General features: G+C 37.7%; 2 long non-coding RNA genes across 2 annotated transcripts in view; one reads left to right on the top strand and one right to left on the bottom strand.

The window, feature by feature from the left end:
* The window catches only part of LOC112815598 (uncharacterized), a 37,781-nt gene extending 13,313 nt beyond the window's left edge, over positions 1-24,468 (bottom strand). The window contains exons 1-3 of the long non-coding RNA XR_003206026.2: positions 24,403-24,468; positions 21,688-21,796; positions 13,895-14,035 (exon numbers count right to left, since the gene is read on the bottom strand). This is a non-coding gene — a long non-coding RNA (uncharacterized lncRNA). The remainder of the gene's footprint in view (positions 1-13,894; positions 14,036-21,687; positions 21,797-24,402) is intronic.
* On the top strand, positions 17,740-19,848 carry LOC141372908 (uncharacterized). The gene is made up of 3 exons (XR_012378427.1): positions 17,740-17,905; positions 18,958-19,067; positions 19,766-19,848. It is a non-coding gene; the product is annotated as an uncharacterized lncRNA (long non-coding RNA).
* Positions 24,469-24,838: the final 370 nt, after the last annotated feature.

Here is a 24,838-nt window from a genome sequence, read left to right as displayed (position 1 = left end):
TAAAATAGGGTTCCAGGAGCAGATGCTCCATAAATGCTAATTTGGTAATTGAAAAACAGAAAAGTACAAATTAATAGCATTATAAGCTGTTTATAGAAGTGATAATAAGTACATAGCCTCAAATTCCAAATCTGCAGCATTTTAGAAAGCAGCAATTGTAATCAGAGCAAAAACTGGAAGAAAATAACACCCTGAGATAAATCATCTTCAGAAAGTATAATTGAAAATCATTGCAGACAACAGTAGGACCTTCGCTTCAAATTTCACAAATTCTAAGATTAATTAAAATTGGTTTGAAGTTATTTGTTGAATCATTAGCAATAGTTTAATTCATTTATCTCTCATGTATTTAGCAGAAGACATTACTGTTTAGCATTAGAAAGAATCTCCTACCTCTAGATACTGATGCTTTCAGAGAAGTTAGGACAAGCTAAATCATCTTTAATTGTCACGATGGTAATCAGCTGAGAACTTTCAACACGACCTCTATGTAGCATTCGGAACAAATAAAGATTGGTTGCTATGATATCTTAATAACGTAAATATCCATTCCATCAAGCCATGCTTTCGAAATTCATCTCAGAGTTTAATAGTGAAGTACCAGCTCCTTAATTGGTAAGGTTTGATTAATATGTCCTTTCTTACATCCACATGGCCCATTTGCAGTAGGTTAAATTTGTTTCATTTTTCAAGTTACAACAATTTGGGGATTTCTGCCTCCCTTTTATCTCTGATATAAAGTTTTGCACCTAGGCAACGTACACTAATCTATTTTTAGTGATATTCTAGCCACTTAAATTCAAGACCCTAGACATTTAATAAGGCATTATTTCTTTGTGGTTTTATAAAGATCCAAAGACTAGACACTGAGGCAAGAAGCATCATTCCATTTGTATAGAATTTTTCAGGAAGGAAATAGGGGGAGTTTTCTTTTACTGTTTATCACCTAAGATTTGAAATTTTTGCCATTACACTGCTCAGTAAACCCTAAGGATAGTTTCCAATTGGTCCAAGTTACAATAATCTTGTGAAAATTTACTGCTGAGTTTCATGTTATTGAAAATGAAGGAAATTCTACTCACAGTCCAAATACCAAATGCAACTTCACATGGGGTCGGGCAGCATCAATGTGCCCCAGGCTTTTATCATAAATCAGATACTCTGGAACAAATTTGGAGTGTTGACTTCCAGAGTTTCCATGTAATATACTGTGCCATTTTTTTTTCTTTAAACACACAGAGGGCAGTTGTAAATCACACACTAACCTAAAACCAAGAGATCATTTTTTTTTTTTTCTCCCTGGAACAAAAACTAGGTTAATGGCTAATTCAAGAAAACACTACCATTGGCAGGGAGTGGGGAGTCTTTCAAACATAGGCAAAGGCATATTCACTCCTTGGCTCGCCCACTTGCTTTCTTTCTTTTCTTTCTTCCTTTCTTCTTTCTCCTTCCTTCTTTTCTTTTCCTTTCTTTCTTTCTTTCTTTCTCTCTCTCTCCTTTCTTTCTTTCTTTCTTTCTCTCTCTCTCTCCTTCCTTTCTTTCTTTTTCTTTCTCTTTCTTTCTTTCTTTCTTTCTTTCTTTCTTTCTTTCTTTCTTTCTCTCTTTCTCTTTCTTCCTTTCTTTCTCTCTCTCTCTCTCTCTCTTTCTTTCTTTCTTTCCTTCCTTCCTTCCTTCTCCTTGGCCATTCAATAAGATCTGCCAATTTTATGCCATGTCCTGTCCCACATTGGCATACATTTGTCTTCATTTTACTTCAAGTAGAGAATTAGTTTCTTTTTCCATAACTACTGGCTGGTAACTTCATACGTAACTTGTATAGTCATGCCCATAGGTTATGGACAAACTTTGTTTGTATCACTAAGAATAACAATCTTTTTGTTTTCATTCTTTTTCTATCAAACCAGCATTCCTCTTCCGTGATGACTGTCTCACCCTTTGCAGACAGTCTTACTTAATGAGGTCTTTATAAATATTTCTCATGGGGCTTTCTTCTGAAATGTCTCCTTAGCCCTGATAAATACTTGGCCTGTTTGCCCAAAGCTACCACAAAACATTGTGCACTGCATTCACTTCTCTACAAATGAGAAGCCCTCATTCTTGACATCTAACTGCACACCCTGGAATGGGACTATATGTGCCTGGAGCAAGAGATGTTTTTTCCTAATTCACACAATGGGCCAACAGCAGCTCTATTTGAGCCCCACAAACTCTAGAAGTACAGACTTCTTGCTCACTCTGACATGCCTGCAATTCTAACCAGTCTATAGACTTTTCCACAGTAAAGTCTGGCACCTGCATCACTGCCTTCCAAAACACCAAGGTACGCAATGAAGTTCTCCCAATATCTTCCTTACCATATCCAACTCTGATCCCATGGCAGAACTGGGGCCTACCTTAATGTGAATAATGAATATAATCAATCAAAATCCTAAATTAAAATTAACTAATCAAATCCAGCTATATATTAAAGTTAATATCCTTTGTATTTATTTCAAGAATATATAGGTTACATATACAAATGTATTAATAAAATTCATGTTGTTAATAAATCAAATAAGAAGAAAAACTCAAATGATTTTCAGGACATTAAAAAAGAGTATTTGATAAAATTTAACATCTACTCCTAAAGGAAAATCTCTTCAAAGCATGAGTAGAAAGATGTAGTATGTTAAAAATCAATCATAATTCTTCCAGCCAGCCTCACACTTAAACACTGTATGTATGTCAGGGCGCTAGGGTGGCTCAGTTGGTTAAGCATCTGCCTTAGGCTCAGGTCATGATCCCAGGGTCCTGAGATGGGTTCAGTTCTACATCAGGCTCCCTGTTCACTGGGGAGCTTGCTTCTCCCTCTCCTTCTGCCCCCCATTCATGCTTGCTCTCTCTCTCTAGTGCTCTCTATCTCTCAAATAAATAAATAAAATCCTTAAAAAAAAAAAAAACATTGTATGTCTGTCCATTAATGCCGGTATTCATTTGCCAAAGATAATAATCATTTTATCCACAAATAAGGCACACATGATTAGTCTGAATCAGACAGCCAATGCAATTATATAAGAAAATGAAATTCAAGTGAAAGGTACTGAAATATAGGAAAACATTTAAATATTTATCCACCTAGGAAAAAAAATTAATAAACCAATGAAGAAGCTATTAAAAATAGAAAATAAATTCAGTAAATTGGACAATTAAACCAAAAATTAATACATTTTCAAAATTAGAAACTGTAGAGCAAAAACATTTGACTTAGAATAGTAACACAAAATATAAAAGAATTACAAAGGGAATTAAGTTCACAGGATATTAGACCTTTTATTTGAAGAAAAACTGTAAAATTTTACTCAGGAGCATATAAGCAAAATGAGTATGTGGAAAACATGCAGATTATGAGATAGAAAGGAACATCTCTATAAAAACAAAATTCTCCCCCAAATTAAGCTATAGATTTGTTTCTGTTTTAGTCAGAATACCAGTATTTTCTCAGTGAATTGATAAAAATTATCCTAAAGGTCTCTGGAAATCCAAAAAAAATATGAAAAAGAATAATGAGGGAAGACTTGTCCTTCCAGATTCTAAAATGTAGTCTAAATTTATCATAATTTAAAAAGTATGGTACTTTTGAAATACAGAATAACACAAATATATAAAAAATGGTAGGTAAAAATAAAGACTGATTTTGAAGTTGATACAGAAAAGATGAATAATTTAATAAATGGAGTTGGAACACTGAGTGAGAAATGTAGAAAGAAATCAGGTAGATTCCTTTTCATCCTTACCCTAAACTAAGTTGGAAATAAATTAAAGATTAAATATAAAAGTAAAACCACAGAAATACCATATGATCCAGTAATTCTACTACTTGGTATTTACCCAAAGAAAATGAAAACACTAATTTGAAAAGATATATGCATGTGCCCCTAGGCTTACTGCACATTATTTACAACAGCCAAGATATGGAAGCAACCCAAGCATCCACTGATAGATACATGGATAAAGAAGATGTAATAGGTATATAATATACATGCACACAATGGAATATTACTCAGCCATAAAAAAAGAATGAGATGGATGGACCTAGAGAGTATGATGTTAAGTAACATAAGTCAGAGAAAGACAAATACCATATGATTTCACTTACATGTGAAATCTAAAAAACAAAACAAAGAAACAAAAAGCAGAAATATACCCATAAATACAGAGAACAAACTAATGATTGCCAGAGATGGAGAGGTGGGGTAGAGGGATCAAATGGGTGAAGGGAAGTGGGAGGTACAGGCTTCTAGTGATGGAATAAGTAAGTCAGAGGTACAAAATAGAGAATATAGTCAATGGTATTCTAATACCATTGTATGGTGACAGATGGTAGCTACACTTGGGGTAAGCACAGAATAACATATAGACTTGCTGAATCACTATATTGTAATCTGAAACTAATGTAACATTATGTGTCAACTATATTTCAAAAAATAAATAATAATAAAAAAGGTAAAACCAAAAGAGTGTTATAAGGATAGAGAGATATTTAGGTATTTAGGATATTACAGAATTTTATATATTATATCATAAATGCAAAATATAAAAATGGCATAAAAAGCAATAATCATAGAAGAAAAATATCTTTGACCTCACATGAATTTAAACATGTGAATTAGACACCTGTTAAAAATGACAGTGTTGATATATATGCAAACAAAGATTACATGCATTTACACCATAATCTCATTTTCAGAAAAAAAAAATAAATATATGTTATTCAAATAACATGACTGTATTATACAATTATAAAGTTGGGTGTTTAAAAATATAATGCTTTTTTCCTTGAACTAATTTTATTTTCTAATGCTGGATCTCCAAACAGCCAGACTCATCTCAGGCAATTTAATTTAGTTCTTGCACTACAATTCTACCCCATCCAGTGAGTTAACAGACAACTTAGATTGTGTACATCAGTTATAGTTTGGTGCAACAGTGCATCCTAGATGCTTTTTCCCACCTCATCTTCTGGCTTTCACTGTCCCAGGGTATCAAGCCCCTGCCTTCCACTGACGGTAGCTGGCTGTCTACTTACAGTGGGGGGAGGTCGTGAAGAGGAGGGGCAGCCTACTTTCTACACTGTATTTCACAGCCACGTCATTGTGGTCTGTGGTCTCTCGGCCACATCAGAAGGGGCTGTGGCAGGGGCCACAGCTGGCTGCAGGCAGCTACCTGGAAGGGTGATATCTCAGAGATGCAGCTGCTCTGCTACTGTCTCCTCCTTTTGCCGGGCCTTGCACATTCACCGCTTCTCACAGGTAAGTCATGAAGTTCATGTTTTAGTCCATTGTTAGGAGCAACTCCCTGACATGTCACTCTTGGACCAGGTGACACCTTCGAGACTGGGAGGGCTGGAGGCCCCTCTCACATCTGAATGAACCATGTGGCTATCTCCCTTGAATTACCAGTGCAGGATGGTGTGGGGCACATCGGCCCAGCTGCCACTTTTAAAATGCAGCCAGAAGACAGAACACCCACCTCCTTTTCTCAGGTATCCACACACACTCCCTAGGGGCTTCTTATATGCCCATCCTTTTTTCCCATTTAGCATTCAGCACAGACGATCAGGGGAGCAAAACAATGCCAGGCTGGCTTTCCCTCTCTCTTTCTCATCTAAAACTTGATTCTTCTCTCTCTACATCCAACATGGTTCAAAGCCCTGTATGCATGAAAAGGGCAGTATAAAGGGGCTCCTCAGCTCTTCACCTTAACAGATGCATTTGCCCCAGTAGCTCCTCCCTGCTCCCTAAAAACTCATGATCTAAATTGGAAATGGCCTTGAGGAACAGAAGAGAGAAGGAAATGTTGTTTGATATCACAAGTTATTATGGTACATCATTATTATTTCAAATTTCATCCTTCTACACATGTATCTGTATATATACACATGTTTGCAAATATCACCGTACACATGTATCTGTATATATACACATGTTTGCAAATATCACCGTACAGACATAGGTGTGGTAAGAGAGATGTAGCTGGACAGAAACTGGCCTGCAGATGATATATATCTAAATACTAACAGAGGTTGAGAAGGGTTTCACCCTTGTCCAACATTTACTACATTCATAGATAAATTCTAAACCATTTTTAAAATGTGATTTTCTAAATTTTCAGCTGTCGAAGTTATCTTTTAATTCACCTGGGTAACAAGTTATATTTCAAAAGTGTTGAGAAAAACCACTGAACCATGTAGGTCCACCTCATCCATAGATGTGGCTTCAGCTTAGATTTGAAAAACTCTTGCTAGGAGAAACACAGACTACATCAGAATTTGTACAATTATGTGTTTCATTAGGCAAAGTAGAAAGAATCCATAAAGTAAAATCCTGCTTTACTCCTCCAGATATTACAGCCACTGGACAGTTAAATAGGGTTACCAGGTGTTATCTTTCTAATTTCCACCATGTGCTGCAATCAAAAACCTCTTCAGCATCCCTGTGATATACGGCAGCATAAAATATGCATACTTGCTCAACGTAAAACTAACATTTGTTTTTTAGTAAATGCTTATCAATTCAGAATAGTACCAGGAACAACTTTCCTTTAAAATTGATTGTGTTTGATCAGAGCAGTCCACTGTTTATAAATCTGATTTTCTCCAAGGATGAGGAAAAAAATTATAATTGACTCACCATACTAACCACAAATCCAAAGCCACAAATATTAAAGGCAGCTATATGAACTGAATGGTAACACTGAGACAAGCTAATCATAACTCAGAAATATTGAGACCCAGAGTGCTGATTTAGCACATATAACTTTCCTGTTATGTTTTAAGAATCATCATATTTTCTAACTGAGTAATTTGATCTCTTACAGGAAATATACCGGGATTGCATCTTGGAATAACTAACGATGTTAGGAATTGGCTCAATCCTTTACAATTGCAAAACCTCTAACCTTAAGTTTCCTGAGGGACATCACTTATAAGAAAAAGGGGAAAGCAAGAAATAGCCCAGTACTTTGACTTTTAGAAACTTCTAATTCACAAGCATTGCAGAAAATTCTAGTCAAAGAGAGCTAAGATCAGGGATAGAGTGTGGAAGGAAGGAAATCACTCAGGACCAAATGCTCCCACACAGCCAGACCCCAAGTTACTCCAAAAGCAAAAGGCCACCTTCCTGCACACCCAGGCCACTCTACTCTGCCACACAGCCACACCATAAGCAGAAAGCTGAATGTGACTTACACAGTAATTCCTTTCCCTCTGTGAAGAGTTACCCACTTCAATCTAATTTCTTACAGCCTCAGGAGATATATTACAGAGTGTGTTTTGGTTAAATTCCACCAGACAAATAACATGGAAAATCTTGTGTGTGTTAATCACAATAATTCCTATACTCCTATAACATTTTAACAATGCATCTTAAAATATGTGATAAATTCCCTACGATCCTCACAAGACTTTAGGCCAAGTGTCAGGGTTCAAGAAAATAAATAGAACCACTTTAGGTGTGTTAAGAGAAATGAACTTAAAACAAGAAATTTTGTTTACAAAATAACTAGAAATTTGGAAGGAGCAGTCTCTAGGCTGGGCATCCAGGAATGACATTGAATTCTACACAACTGGAATACCAGCAGGGCTGCTGACTCTGCCAAAATATGAAGGTAAGAATCAAGAGGCCACCACTGGAACTAAGTAAGGACATTCTGCTATAGCTGTGATCTGGAAATGAGAAGGTATCTGCTATTGTCACCTTAGCTACTAGTAGAGCTGGACACTGGAACACTGCTGGAGAAAAACCCCACATATCTGTAACCTGTTTTCTGAAAGAAAAAGCCGAAGCTGCAGGAAGATGGCTTCCGTATCACTTCCATCTTTTTTTTTTTTTTAAGATAGTATTTATTTATTTTAGAGAGAGAGAGGGAAAGTGGGGATAAGGGCAGAGGGAGAGAGAGAATCTCAAGCAGACACCCTGCTGAGCACAGAGCCCAACGCAGAGCTCGACCTCATGATCCTGAAATCATGACCTGAGCTGAAACCAAGAGCTGGGCACTCAACCAACTGAGCCACCCAGGTGCCCCTATCATTCCCATCTTATAGATCTTGAATAAATACTTCTGAATGATAGGATCTAGCTTGTTTTCAAACCTTAGCAGCAAGGAGCCTGAGAAATATGGATTTTCAGCTTTCTAGCTTCTGCTGGACAAGAAGTCCACAAGAAATGAATGCTGAGAACATACTGATCATAGATAGCTATCACAGGCAAGAGTTGGTATGTCCATTTCACAGATAAGGAAACTGAAATTCAGAAAATTTCAGTGACTTTTACAGGCTTCAATGTTAAATAATTGAATCACCAGGAATAGAACCTAGAAGTTTCTATGTCATGTTCAGTATACTTTCCAATTTGCCATTTTGTACTGCGTATAAGGGATTATTAAACTAGAAAAGAAACACTTGATCATACCCTGTAAGGGGAACTAACATTTCCTGACATTTATTTGCTCATTTATGAGGCTATTATTATGTTTCAAAGAGGTCAATTTAGGAAAAATCGCTAGATAGATTAACACACCTTCTCAGTGAATGTTAAGCTGTTGATAGAGTTTAGGGTGTAGATGAAGCGAGCTTGCAAAATGCAAGCTTTTGTCTTCCTTTGAAAATTCAACAATCACTCAAAACCTTCAGGTAGAAAGAGGCATCTGAAAAGAAATTCATGTTTTTACTTTTATCCCCACTTCCCCAAATTAAAAGAATATTTGCAAAGATTTATAAAGTGTCAGAGTAAAACAAAAGCATATTTTTGTTATTTTAATTAAATTCAGAATTGCTATTTGAATCAAATGTAATATAAATATAAGTTAACTAAATATTGGTGAAATCATCTCTTAAAGAGGTACTGGCCTTAAAGATAGAACTATAAAGCCACCTAGTATAATCTGGCTTCCTTACCAGCTTATCACTTCTCTTTTTTAGTAACTGGTACCTTTTTAAAAAAATGAATTATTATCTTTATCTTCACATGTTGATATTAATTTAATCAAATGTGAAATTTGAGGCTAATTTTTAGCATACTCAGACTCAGCTCAAATTCACCAATAAACATGTGGAAAGTGGCTTTGCTGTCACTTTACCAATCTCTAAGGCAGCATTCAGTGCTTATTTTTGTGACTACCTCTTTAAGGGGAAGTAATTTGGAAGAGGTCTCTTGAGAGCGTTTATAATAAATCTTTCCTGACTTCCTTTTAAGCAGGAAAGAAAAATCTATTTAAGACAATGCTTTAAGGCAAATGTTACCTGACTTCAGATTCAAACTTTTCATTTATTAGGGAAGAAGTTAAGGTCTCCAGGGGGTGCTGAATCAGTCTATTCTGAGAAGTAGAAATGGAGAAGCTACTTTAGTCAAATGGTGTCTAACTCTGGCAACAGAGACAAGTTCCTGCCCTGCCAACATTCTCTCTCCTGGAAGTACGACCATTCTACTTCTCAAGAAAGGCATATTGATTCCTTAATTGAGAAATAAGAAAATGATGAAGAATTGCAGAAGCTTTCATGGATTGAATCCCCACTATATGCCAACCATGTCTGATGTCTTATATATATTATCTCCCCTAATCTTCAGAACATTACTATAAGCGTTCATAATCCCATATTACAAAAAAGAAAACTAAGGCTCATAGGAGCTAAACTTGTGGCCAAGGTCACACAGCTAGTAAGCAGAAGAAGCCCCGGGTCAACTGGCTTCAAAGTTGGTATGCCCTCCCCCACAGCAGAGCAATGAAAAACGGAGTAACCCAAGTAAAAGCCACTGTCTTATTTAAAGGAGCAACTCAAATAGAGATAGTCTGAGGCAAGCAATGTAGATTGACACAATTACCAAAAACCTACACCATGTAAAACTGCAACACCACAGAAAAAGCTTCGCAATCTTACCTGAATGTCTATAGCAATCAATGTAAAGGTTATTCAAGTTCAGCAAACTTGCCTGTAGCAAAATACAGCTAAATTTGTTCTACTTATGGGAATGGAAGGAGAGTAAAGATTCCTGTTTCCTCATTTTCAGATCTATCCCCAGTTTGAATTTTCACCTTCAGAGTTAAGGGACGCCTCATTGAAAGGGATGCACAGCTATGAATAAACAAGTTATTCTTGAAAAGACAATCAACATCCCCTCCACACATCTATGTATTACTGATTTTCTTTCTCAGAAAAAGATTATGTTACTGATACAAGAGTCATTTTTTTCAAGCCCAAGGTGCATTTTCCCTATAGCTTCTACTGCATCATTTAATATGTGTCTTAAACACATTATACTCTTAATGATTATTTGGGTACTAAAAATTTCTTTTCCAGTCATGGAGACAAGCCAATTGACCTATTTCATTTTGGTTCTTAGCTGGACGGTGGTGGGGGGCAGGGGTAGGGGGGTGGCAAGGTGGTAGATATTTTTGGCTAGTAAGGCTTTTTACTTTGATTTAATTGCACATTTTTTCCTTCTACTACCGTTTCTTCCTCCAAACGTTTGCAACTCATTGTAACTCAGACATTCAAAGTCAGATGTGATGTCTGAAGCATTGTAACTGAATTGTGTGGGAAGTAATACTCAGGACTGTGATTATTCTTCATATAGTTCTTCAGAAAGCATTCAGCTTTTCTGCTGCCACATCACATTATAAATTAATTTTGCTTCCAAGTAATGCTCACCTTAATTTTCTTTTACTTCACTACTCTTAACAGGTTATCTTGGCTGAAACTCAGATGTACTAGGCAATGATCTCTCTGGAGGCTCTCATATGCTACAACCATATACAATCACCTTAGCTGTCTGAAAATTCTTCAGGACATTTAAAGTTTCTAGCCATAGTTCTTGATTTGCCTGGGGACCATGGAGGCCCATAGGAAAGAATTTTTGACATACTGGGGTATCATGTGATGTGGAAAGGGATTGTTAAAGTGACACAATGAGCCTAAAAAATACATATTCTCTACCAGAAGCAATACTAAAAGGGAAAAGTATTTCTGAATACAGTAGGAGGCTCTCCTTGAATTTACCCCTACTGCATAGACTACTCCTACCAGTGCCATCACCACCACCTGCTGTGCCCCCCCCAACCACAGTAATTAGTCTTCATTTGCCATTCTCCATTCTCCCCTGACCTGGATCCACTCTCCATTGTATTCGTTGTATGCCAGAAAGGCTGGCTCCTGCAAACTGCATTGCCTGGGCTATGGGAAATCCAGTAGGAAATCAGAAAAAGGGAAAAGAGAAAGAGATGAATGTTGTTCTTGGTTCATTCATGCTTTGCTTCAATGCTAGGATTCTAACAGTGGCTGTGACTCCCTCTGACCACAGTTTCTGCCAAGTGGCCTTTCCTCCACAATTTTGGCTGTCACAGGGCTTTGGTGAGCTGTTCCTCCCCTCAGGTTTAGAGATGGTAGCACCTTCCAATATTGCTACTTGGAGGTGCCTCAACTTCTCTTGTTCGTTATGTTACTGAATCCCACACATCTCCAACAAGTACTTTCATTAAATTATCTGAATTCCATCAATGTGCCTTCTGTCTCTTGCTGGGCCCCTGGCTGATAACAGTAGTTGGGTTCAGGAGTGGACTCAAGAAACAGACCCTGAGGTTGAAATTCAAGTACTGATTCCATATATACTATTTCATAACATAAAGATGACTTCCCTACTCAGGTCGGGGGAGAACATGGGTAATAGTAGAGGACAAACTTTTGGGAGATTAAGTGTCTGTATTATTTCCCTATTATGGTGATAAAGATTATAGGTTGCTTCTCACTCTACTGGAGAACTTACAAAAATAAAATAAAATAAAAGCTTTGTGCCGTGAACTTTTAACTCAAGGCAGGCTGGAAAACCAGGAGGTTTCTAATAAGCTTTATATGTATCTCATGTATATGTAGAACAGACATAATTAATGATCATAACCATAACCTGAGAATATAGGTTGCAGAGTTGCACTACTGATTAAATACATATATTCAGTGCACTTTGAGAGTTCACATTAAAGTTAAGGTTAGCAGCCCTTTTTAAGTCAGGGTCCCACTCCTTTGTAACTAGGGTTCTAACTATAATCTATGAGACTTGTTTCAGTAAGTCACTGGTTGAAAAAGTAGAATCCTAAAACTTCAGATGAGGTCCTTAACTTGAACTTTCAAAGACCCCTGAATCTTCACTGCTAGCTAAAGCAGTCCCTCCAGCTTATCTGAGAGAACTATTTGCAAAAGCCTTCATCGGGAGCACTTGCCTAGCAAGGACAGTCCTATTCTCCTCAAGGTTAACTCCCACCATCATTCATCACTTCCATGGCCAGAGGGAGAAGTGCAAAGTATTTTCAAGGATAAGCTAGATTCTACACCAAAAGGGAGATAGGACCCTGACAACTTTTATAGTCAGGAAATGGGAGTGGGAAGAAACATGTTTAGAAATGGATTCTTAAGGGTTTAAATTAAGGAGATAAAAGAATGAGGTTGGTTCAAAAAGAATTTATCAATACAGGAAAGTTTATCTAAGATTCTAAATGTATATTATGTTGGCTGAAACACCTGGGATTAGCTCTAATAGTATGCTTGAAACCTGGACTCAGTGGTGACTTGCATAAATGAGATTGAGATGCTGGGATTTCTCTGCAATAAAAAGGAAAGAAATCAAAAGCTTAAGAAGGTAGGGATGCTGGAATGGACCAATTAGTTGTAACCTATTCAGCCACACCTTACTATACCTTCAGGAGAGACAAAAGGACACTTCCTTCTCCAAAGTTTTAAGACTACTTTGGTAGTGAGCACCAGTATTCCCAAAAAGTTCTGTTGTGGCTGCCTTCCGTAGGCCAGAGACGCTACAGAAGAATTGGGCTCCCTAATCTCAGTGGCCTTGGAGTGGCTGAGGCCAGGTGGCAGTGCTCAATTGCAGGGATGAGGTTGGCACAAGTATCACAATAAACCACAAAAGCAGAATGGCGATACAAATATTTTGATCCACATGAATATATGGTTATAGATAATTTTTTTGTGAGAATCTTAGGAATGAAATAGATTGTCAACCTTCTATAATATCAGTTAGTCTACATTATCAGACCAATAAGAACCAAATCAAAGTACTATAGTGGGAATTCATGGCCTTTTACCCAGAATCTTTTGAGATGAAGGCTATCTTCTTTTAAGGAATCACTGAAATGTGGTCACAAAAATACACTGTAAATCTTCCTCCACACCTTCCCCCAAAAGATCCATAGCCATTTAAAAGGGTCACAGTGAACTGGGAGAAAGAATAACCATACCATGTAGGAGTTATTACTTACAGGCCATAATTTAGCACTAATCAGTGTGGGCACAAACTCAAGAAATAAATGGAATCTTGGCCCATATCCACCTTCAGTGGTCAGTGGGATTCCAGTGGTTATTTCCTCTGTTCCTGATTGCACAGGTGGAATAATTATACTTAAGAACTGGAACAATCCATACATTGGTTCTCTGACCCATGGAGTAAATGTTATTATGATGGGAAGAACCAAGTAAGGCCGCTGGAATCTCCCCTGTCAAAAAGGAAACAGAAAGCAATACCCTGGAAAAACTGTAGAAATTTGTGCTATTACCAAAGATTGAAATTCCTTCCCAATCTTCTTTTTAATGCTCCAGTTTGTCTGGTACAAAAACCAAATGGATGCTTTCAAATGACCCTGAATTATTGGTGCTACCAGCCACAGCTGCTGATCCAGATGTGGTTCGCTTACCAGAGCAAATCAACACAATTGCTGGCTCCTAGAGTGTAGTTATTGATCCAGGAAATGCTTTCATTTGTTGTGGGGTTTTCTCCCCCATCCGAATTTGTAAAGACAATGAGGAACAGTTCATCTTTATCTAGATAGTAGAAATAGAATTATACCTTCAGTGTCTTACCTTAGGACTATGTCAATTCTCCTAGTCTCTGTCATAATATAGTCCAGAAGAGTCTTTACCATGTTAAAATCCCAGAAAACATCATTCTGTTACATTTGAAGATATTATGCAAGTTGGACCTCTTGAACAGGTCACAAGCACCTAGATATTGAAGTAAAACCATGTGTGCTACTGAGTAGGAGACAAACTTCAAAAAGCTTTGGGATACTACCACATTGCAAAAATTCGAGTAATTCTTTGGTGTAGAACATGTGTAGGTATCCCTTCTAGAGTTAGCAACAGTTAACTGCACCTTGAATTTCCTACTGTGAAGAGAGAGGCAACAAATTTGGCATAAGTATTTGTATTTTAGAGGAAACATATACTACATTTGGGAGCAATGCTGTAACCCATCTCCTGACTAATCCACAAGGATACCAGTTTTAATTGTTGCCCAGAGCAAAAAAGGAGTTAGCAATAGGTCCAAGTTGTGATGGAAGTTTCCCCAACTCTTACACTTGGTAAGCTAGAATATCTAAAATGGTACTTGAACTCTGTTAAAAATAGAAATACCCTTTGGAGGCTCCAGTGTGTCACAACAGGAAAAACATAGCACAGACCATAATATTCGGGGGCAAAACCAAACTCTCTTCTACAAACTACTATTTTCCATTTGTAAAGTTATTTCTGGTTTGCTACTTGACTGTGGTACAACCAAATAACACCTGAGTGCAACAACCAGGGGACTATATGACCTGAGCTGCTTGTCATAAATTGGGTATTATTTGGTCAACCAAATACTCAAAGTAGATGTGTGCAGCAGCATTGAATAATTAAATGGGAGTGGAATATACCTAAAAAAGCCTGGAGAGATCCAAAAAACTCAAATAACCCCGCTGAACAGAATCAGACTTCAAAGCACCTGTTCCTACTGCTGAGTCAAGAGTCCCTTAAACCATACCTGTGGTCTCATGGGCAGTTAGCTATCTATGACTACTAGCCAAAGAAGAAAAATTATCTGCTGCTTGATGGCTGTTGACCTCATCCAGAAGTGGACATCTGCCCCATCTGTGGCAGTCTGAAAGAGAGTCCTAAAGGAAAATATTCCCAGGGGGCAATTTTAAGGTAGTATTTTTTTTTTTTTTTTTTTTTTGGTTTTCCACTTTTTGTGGAGGGAGAGATGTTCCATGATATGGATCCCTAATGACTCTTGGGAGAAACTAATGAGATGCCTAGTCCATCAGAGACTTGAAAAACAAGCTTAGAGGACTGGTGACAAGAAGTTCTTGGGAAGAGGTATGTGGATAGATTTCTTGGAATAGTCATGAAATATTAGGACTTAACTGACTGAGACACCCCTCCACTTCCAAATTTTTTAAACACACCTTTAAGTACACCCTTGGGGCCTAACTCCTTTGCTCTATGCTGGAGATATGACTGATTCTCAAACATTTCCTCCCAGGTGGTCTGCCTAGGATGGCCTCCCAGGGGTGGTCCCCAGTACGTATTACCCAGCCTCTAGGACTATAAAAGCAGGTCTTTTGGAGGTGGGGCTGTGGAGATCTACTGGTCTTGCTACTACCCAAGACAGCTTCTGTCCATAAGTCCCCTTAATAAACCATTTCTCATCAAGCTATACTGCTTAGTCATTTTTGTCAGTCTTAAGAGTTCCTTCAGCCTTTGGAGATCATTTTGCATATACCTTCTTTTCATAGAACAGCATGAAACTGATTCTTTCCTAGATCCTGGAGAGACTGTGGCCCTACTGATATTTGGACTTCAGACTTCTAGCCTCCAGAACTGTGCAAGAATAAATTTCTGTTGTGTTAAGCCACCCAGTTGGTAGCACTTTGCTACTGTGACCATAGGAATCTATATATACGCTCATCTGTGCCCTTTTCACCGACATTCCGCAAAACATCACCCTCAACCAAGCAACTTACTTTATAAAGAAACAAAAGAAGCAATCGGCTTATGTTTATGGAATTCACTGGCCTTACCACATGTGCCATCACCTAGAAGCAGATGGCATAATGAAGGCTCAGCTATGGCATCAACTGAGGATGGTGGGATTATGGTCCTGTAAACCAGTGACCAATATATGATACTGTCCCCCCATTCTGCCCCATGCTCATGTCTAGGAACCAAAGGGTGGAAGTGGAAGTAGCCCTTCAATACGAAACCTGAAATATTCTGTGTTAAGATTTTTTTTTTCTTACTCCCGTACTGTTGGGTTCCATAAAATTGGAATTACAAGCTCCTAAGAGAGTGATGCTTCCAACTAGAAATGGAGTCACAATTCTATTATATTGAAAGTTAACTCTTCCTATTACTTTAGGGCTCTCATGCCACTGAATTGACATACAGAGATGGAACTTGTAATATTGTTGGGGTAATCTATCCCAATTGCCAAGGGGGACTGTACTGCTGCTACTGAATAGGAACAAGAAGGGATATGGAGGGAGTCCAAGAGATTCACCCGTAATTCGCCTATTACTCCCATTATAAAATTTTATGGTAATCTTCAGAAATTCAATAAAGGTAAGTCTATAAAGGGTTCAAATTCTATGAGAATAGAGGTTAGAGTTACCCCCACTGCAAAAGGATCCAACCAGCCAAAGTACTGGCAAAGGTAAGAGAATACAGGGGGTTGTAAGGAAAGGAGGTCCTAAAGATCAAGGCCTTAGCACCACTGGAAGGGCAGTCTGAGCAGAGGGTAAGGAATTTCATAAAAGCATAAGATACTTGAAAACAGCTGTGGCATGGAGGCCATGAGCCACCAAGAGATGAGAACAGCTGGGTATAGCAGTTCAAATGAATGTGAATCAGATCTTCCCCTCTTAGAGATTCTGTGGGCATCTTAGAAGAGGAAACCAGTGTCCTGCCAGTCAGCAGGCGTTAAGACGGATAAGATTTAGGGACTCTGATGGTTAGTTTCTTCTGTCAACTTGGCTAGGCTTCGGTACTCAGGTATCCAAACAAACACTAATGTAGGTGTTCCTGTGAAGGTACTTTTTAGATCAGAAGAACAACTACAATCAGTTGACTTTAAGTAAAGGAGATTATCCTTGATTATGTGGGTGGACCTCACTCAATCAGTGGAAAGGCCTTAAGAGCAAAACTGAGATGTCCCTGAAGAAGAAACTTGGCCTCAGTATCAGTTCCTCCTGACAGTTTCCAGTCTGCCCGCCTACCTTTCAGATTTCTGACTTGCCAGTCCAGAATCATGTTGCCATATGTATATATGATATGATATTTTATATATCATATATAATATTATATATTATAATTATATAAAATATAAATATATTTTTGTATCCATTTATAATATATATTAAAATAATATAAAATATAATATTTTATAATATATGTATATTACTGGTCGGTTCTGTTCTGTGTCTCTGGAGAAACTACACCGACACAGGGACAGGCTGTGAGGGTGACCTTTCCTAGGACCCATAGGGAAGTGGGCCTAATTTTAGGCCACCTCAAAATATTTGTCTCAGAGAGAGTAGGTATTGTTCCCGAGATGTCTGGAGGCTTGAGAAGGATGTAAAGGGAGAGTACTGCTTGTCACTGTTTCTAAATTCTGTGTGATGATTTCTCCTATTACTTATGCTGCTTGCATCCCTTTTCTGTGAAGTCACAATGGTATGCTGAACTGCAAATACAGAAATGATGCTTTGGTCTAATAGTGAGTTGCTTTACCTGTAGCTGAGACGGGTTATTTGCAATGGGTACCCTGATGAACCATAGTGCAATGTCTTCAGGAGCACTGACTAGCCATCACAGGCAGACTAACCATAAATAGAAATTACTTAATTTCCTATCTTCACACTGCAGGCTTGGCCTCACTGATACAGTGTTCAAACCAAGAGAACTGACCAGCTACCTCTTGGTTTTCAGAGAAAAGACTGAATCTACTGAAGAAAATGTAGAGATGGGAAAATTGGGGTAGAGGAGAGAGAGGGAGTAATTCCCCCTGAACTGTCCAAAATAAATGTATTTAACCCTGAAGGAAGCCTACCGCAGGTAAGTAAATATTAAGTACACCTGGTAACATTGCTTTAGGAACATTACCCAAAGAACTGGAAAAGTAAAGTGAATTTAGAACAAACTCGCATTTTAGGAACTACTACCTAATTCAAAGTTTCTCAAATTTAAACCATGCATGGAATTTCTTTGAAGGCAAAAATATTAGACAATTCAGTATTATTTAAATTATTTACTTAATATTATCTATATACGTACTTACATAAAAATAGGTATAAGGTTCTTATGTTTATACTCTAACCGAGCTAAAATATCTAAATAACTTTTTAAGTTAAGAGATAGCAAAACTACAAAACCACTGAAGTTGTAATTTAAAACATTGGTGTGACAGGGGCGCCTGGGTGGCTCAGTCAGTTAAGCAACTGCCTTTGGCTCAGGTCATGATCCTGGAGTCCCGGGATCAAGTCCCGCATCGGGCTCCCTGCTCGGCAGGGAGTCTGCTTCTCCCTCTGACCCTCCCCCCTCTCATGTGCTCTCTCTCCCTCGTCTCTCATTGTCGCTCTCTCAAATAAATAAATAAATGAACAAATAAATAAATAAATAATCTTAAAAAATAAAATAAAACATTAGTGTGACAATATGACACATAATTAGTTTATTCAGTTTATATTTTTTAACTTAAAACGAATTGGTAAGGTTATTTTCATGGAAAAGACATGTTTTACATGGGTCATTTAGAACATGATAGACCATCATTTGAATCTTTGTCACGGTTAATGTTAATTATTTTTAGGCAATTCTTTTTAAACACTGATGTATTATTTTGATTAACCAATGAATTAAACAAAGCACTCCAAATTACAAAAATTGGCAGCAATATTTCAATATCATTCAGTAAAAAAGTCCTCATTGTGGATTTACTATGATAATGAGTACTAATGAGCTTGGGCAACTTACTAAATACAGAGACAGACTCATGAACCCTTAATTCATGGGAGGAACACAGAACTGTCACGATGAGAGGTATTCTGAATTAGACATGCATAGACTAGAGGTAGGCTCTATCTTATGCTGGAATCTTCTGATACAAGGAATAGAATCAACTCAACACACTTCAGCACTAGAAGCTCTACCTTTGTCCTCATGGTAAGGGTGGAATCAGGAACTGGAGAACAGTTAGGATCTGGGATACCTATTCCATGTAAATGTGTCTCTCTCTCTGCTTTCCTCTCTCTTTTCTTGTCTCTCCCCCTAAACGACAGATGTATCTGCCTCTATTTCTGTATATGTGTGTCTGTCACTCTATGTCTGTCACTGCCTGCTTTTGGTCTCTGTCTCCCATGCCACCAAGTCTTTTTTCTGCTTCTGTCTTCATGTCTCTATTATCTTCCCTCTGTGTTGTCCAGATTTATCTACCCATTTACATGTCAGTCAAAGATTGCTACTCCCTGTTCTGGCTTAACATCCTTTATAAATTTAAATGCTGACTAGGGAGAGTCCCAACACCAAATTTCTAGGAGAAAAAAACCTGATTGGCCACACAGACTACTGATGTCAAGCTGTGGCTGGTTTGAAGTGGGTGTCACATGGGTGGCTGTCCACTCAGCAGTGGCTGTTAGAACACGCTCTCTGAAAAGGACATGGGTATTATAGGAAACATGTCTGCTTAAATGTCTATTAAGGATCCAAAACATCAGTTTCTCCTAGCAACTATTCAATAGGGTACTTGAAGTATCCAGTTGATTTTGACTTTAAACATAGTGTCCAAAAACCAATCTGGGAAATTATACCATAGGCACAAAAACAAAAGGCATTTAAAAATATAAAAGAGCCCCTGACATCTCCTAGAAAGAGCTGAATGGTCCAAACCACAGAAACTATTGTATATTCTACCAACAGACCACTTTTAAAGACACTCACGTGAAGGACTTAAAAGGAAAGTTGAACTTCCAGACTTGGGATAGAGACCGTAACTACCAAAGAATGTGTTTTGTCCTTGTACTTTTTGTGGGAAAAGAGCATGGATAAGACTACTTACTCCTTAAAAATTTAACATAATATTATGAAATTCTTCTATGAACACTGCCTCTTGTAGTACTTTTATTTATACACATCAGTAGAATCACTAAGATTGCTTTAATCATAAAAATTTTAAAGTGTGAAATTATATCCTCATTAAAAATTAATGTTTACTAGACATAGGCAAGATGGGTGTAAAGCTTACAAACAGAGCTGATACTATTAGAGAGACGGGAAGATGAGATTAAAATTAATACATAGGGAAAGCATAAAATAAAGCTGAGCTTTACCAAGGGCACAGAAAATTTGGGGATTATGGATGGGGCTGTTCAATTGAGGTAAATCATTCTAGAAAAGCTAGAGGGAGTCTCTCAAAAAATGAGGACACTTTGGGAGAAAACATCAATAAATATATGGTAAGAGTATGAGTCAGGAAAAGAAGAAAAGTTGGAATGGACTTTCATCCAGCAGCAAGAAAGAAGTGCTAAGGATTTGCACAAAGCAGTAACTGGAATTCTGAAGGAGTTTTAAGAGAGGGGAGATTAAGGCAGCAAATTGTGCAAATTCATTTGGGAAGAATGTATGACATAAGCTGAATGATGGAGTGGCCAGGGACTCTAACTTTGCCCTGTTATAATCAGCATGAAAGTGTTCAGCACCGAAACACACCAATCAGCCCAGGACCTACAGATGTGCTGTGTCCATTCCCTGGTGCCCATCACAGTAGGCTGCACGCAGTGCCCTTACCCTGCAATCGAAATCCACCTCTCATTAAACCCTGATTTCTGATTCTGTCAAGACGCCAGATCTCAGCAAAGCAGGCCATAAGAGACTCTTGCTGTCACAGCCCCTGCCCTAGATAAGACTCTGCAGAAGTGGCTCCTTGAGGGTCAGAAGGCAGGGAGAAAATGAACCAAAAAGAAACAATGAGAGAGGAGGAAACTACCAGGCACTGCCGGGAGGAGATGGTGAGCGAACGCGGAATTTGAGGCTGAGGTGGGGGGGGGGGAAGATGAGAACCGTGATGGGGAAAAAGCAATGGGAAAAGTAAGAAGACATAGGAGAAACACTTGAGAAAATAAAAGGAAAGGGGGGAGGTCAGAGAACAAAAATTAATAAAAACAGACCAAAAAAAAGGAGCTAACAACAAAAGCACCAGAAAAGCAAAGCAAGTGAGCTAAGGGAACAAGAGGAGTATCGGTACGAACTGAGTCCCTTTGACCATCCCTGGCCAGGGTTACTGTTGCAAATCCACAATTTATCTGGCTAATCAGCAAAACACAAGTAAAAGAGAATGAGAGAAATAGAAACCTCTGCCTAGAAGCCTAAGACTATCCCCTTTGATAATCAAAAAAAAGGCATCAATATCTATTTTAAAATTATTCAACCATATAATTTGCTTGCATTTGGAAACTACCTAACTTTTGAAATACATGGCTCTCAGTGAACAGTCTATCCTTCCACATGTGACCAGCAACTAGCCTACCAGGCTTACTGCTCCATACCAGTGTAACATGAATACTTCATTAATTTTTTAAGGGCAACAAATCACAAGGACTTTAAAGGAATTAATAATCTGACAGTGATGTTAACTCAAGATTCTTCCTCACCCTCACCCTCCTCATCATTGAATAAAACACAATGACCAATAGTAGAGTGCTATGGAGGAGCTATGGGAAAGTAACTTTTAGCCTGTGATCTTGTTCTCTCTGACAAAAGAAAGTCTGAATAAAGGAGAATAATAAAATTTCTCAATAATAAAATTTCTCTGTGCATTATTGGCTATGTCATTTATCTCTTACCTGGAGTTAAGTGCTGTCTCAGACGGATTATGTTCACAGGTTATGCTTTCAAGGCCATGTCTCCCAGGTAATATTTGATGAGTCCTTCTTGGTACCTTCTAAGATTTATCTGTAAGAGATGGTATGCTGAGAACAGTTTATATCCCTTCTATGTCACTAATGGCATGGCATCAATACTGAATAATCATTAAAAAGCTTAGAGCCATGTTTGCTTAGAGACCCCAGCTGAAAGACAATCTACAAAACTGTTCACAGTTTTTACAAGGTCCTTCTTACTCTCTTTTCATTTTATTCATTTTGCTTAACTATTTGAAATATGAGGCAGAAACTTTTTAAAGAGTCCCATGGGGTGTTAAGATTAATGGGTTTCAGATGTTCATTGATGTATATGTTTTATCTTTCAAAAAATCCGGTTCGGGTAAGAACTTGACTGATTGGATGAGAAACAGTCCACTCTCTCCTCAGAGACTATGACACTCAGGGAGGCAAGTAGGCAGAGGGCCTGAAAGGAATTTGAGCAACCAAAAAACTGACTGAGCCACCCAGGGACCTCTGGGATTAGTGTTCTTTAAAAGAGACCCCACACAGATCCCTAACTCATCCCTATTCCACCACGTGAGGACACAGTGAGAAGGTGCCATCTATAAAACAGAGGGTGGGCCCTCACAGACACTGAATCTGCCAACCCCTTGATCCTGGACTTCTCAGTCTTCAGAAAAGTGAGAAATACATTTCTGTTGCTAATAAGCTATCCAATCTGTAGTATCTTTTTTACAGGAGCCCAGATGGACTAAGACAGTCAAAAATATCAGGGTAAAGATTTTATTTTTAGTTATGTTAGTATGAAGTATTCCACACTGGATTATACATGGATGGCAGAAAAACTGGAACATAAAGATAAGCAAATGCAATCAGATAAGAACTAACCACAATTTCACTATCCAGACAAAATCAACACTAAGTTTTTGGCCAATTTTTTATTTGTGTATATATTTTTAAATAAATATGTCTTTATATTATTTGAGAACCTGCTCTTTTCTCTCAATAGGCTATCACAAATATATTCATTATGAATAAATATAATTCCTATACTTTCATTGTTAATGAATATGTATGTTACATATTATATTCTATTTGTAACCTATATAAAAATTAGACATTAGGGGTGCCTGGGTGGCTCAGTCGGTTAAGCGTCTGCCTTCAGCTCAGGTCATGATCCCAGGGTCCTGGGATCGAGACCCGCATTGGGTTCCCTAGTCAGTGGGGAAGTCTGCCTCTCCCTCTCCATCTACCTCTCCCCCTGCTTATGATCTCTCCTGCTCTCTCTCTCTCTCTCAAATAAATAAAATCTTATTTAAAAAATCAGATTTTAAGTTGTTTGACAGTATTATTTTTTCAAAGAGTACAACACTGTTAATCTAGAATTTTTAAAGAAAAATTACTCTAAATAAAGAAAGCACCAGTTAACTAACACTGAAAATATTAAGCAGAAATTTAGAGATCTCAGTATGTCCTGACCTTAGTACAAAATGCAGATGTTCAAATATGTGTAAGAAAGAGATCTTGATCTAAAGGAACATTTGTGGTATTTCCCTAAAATATTATACCCTGTCCATTTTTAAATGGGAGCCTCCTATCATCATTTAACCATTTCTTGATGAACTATAACCAATGACTACTTGCCACATATCAATATAATGAGTCTGCTTTTCAATTCTGGGGTTGCTGTTCTTATTGTCTCTGTTCTCTAACTGCCTTACTACCTTTTAGCTGTTTTTTCTAATTCTAATTTATCATGGGCTAAGACACTGGAGACCTAAGCTCATTAACATGTGTATGTTAAGTAAGCCCCAATAACTCTATGAGGGAAGTATTGGATCAATAAATATCAACCACTGGCTTATTATATATCATTTCATTGATACTAGTTTATATAATATTTATGAAAACATGGAGATACGTATTGGGTATTTTATGCTATTACAGAAAAGGAATCTGAGACTTAGAGAAATGAAATAACTTGCCCAATGCTTTCTAGCTGTAAAACTGCAGCATAAAAGCTCAAACCCAATTCTTCTCATTCTAAATCAACTCTAAGAACTTTGTTAAACGCAATTTCAGGTTTTTTTCTTGCCCCGGCTGAGGGATTGTAATCCAGAGCAAAGTTTCGTAAAACATGCTTCATCAAACACAAAGATACCAGGTATAGGTATTATGCAACAAAAGAGAAAAACAGTGGATCAAACAACTTGCTCTACTGCAGGACTCCTCAGAGATTTTAATAGGCTGATGTGCCTCACAAATCTCCAAAAGCAACCTTTTCATAAATACTTGGACCTCATAGTGACCCTCTGTTACAACAGACCTCTTCAGACTCCAAGGAGCAAACTATAGAAATAATGTCCCAGTGGGGCAGGAGTCGGGGAGGGCGTACCTGACCAGGTAAGTAAGGCCTGATAGTCTTAGTCTTTGCAGTCACTCTTCACTTACAATCTGTTAATGTAACAGAGATTAAAATATAAATTCTGGAAAAGCTTGATGTTTGTGTGAACTGTTGATAACACAGAAAAATTACTTCAAATGAAAGGGATAGACAAATCTTTCAGGAATCGCCACAGAATACACCTAGAACCTGCTATGAATAACAAGTTTAAATTCACAGAGAACACATATATAAAATGGAAACTATTACGCTGGATTTGGAATTAAACGCACCAGGATAGCAGACCATGCTACTGTTGTCCATAACCTCCCCCTGTGATATGACACACTATCCTTAGACCTTCATGATCTGAAACAAAAAGGAGAATTCCCAATGTAATTTAACCTTCACAGATTGCACAGACTACACATATTTGAGCAATCCCTCAAAAACTCAACATATCACTTTTAAAGTAGCTAAGTCTATTTGTAGTTTATTAAAATATTTTTAGGAAGTAGCACCATTTTAGAATAATAACAGGGAAAGTCATCATGTAGTCCATGAAATAAAAGATTTTCTGAAGGGAAACACTTCCCCAACTTGCCTTCTCAATAAGGTTTTGCATCATGGAAATATTCTTTGCAAAATGTTTCCATCAACATCTGTGAGTGGAAATTTTGTTAAGCATTTTATGTTTATTATCATATTTAATATTTAAAACAGCCCAAC

This window comes from Callorhinus ursinus, unplaced genomic scaffold, assembly GCF_003265705.2.
Source record: "Callorhinus ursinus isolate GAN/ISIS: 27379988/994484 unplaced genomic scaffold, GSC_fseal_2.0 scaffold6, whole genome shotgun sequence".
NCBI classification, from domain to species: domain Eukaryota; kingdom Metazoa; phylum Chordata; class Mammalia; order Carnivora; family Otariidae; genus Callorhinus; species Callorhinus ursinus.
Note: the sequence above shows the minus strand (reverse complement) of the source record. Positions and strands in the feature narration are given on the sequence as shown.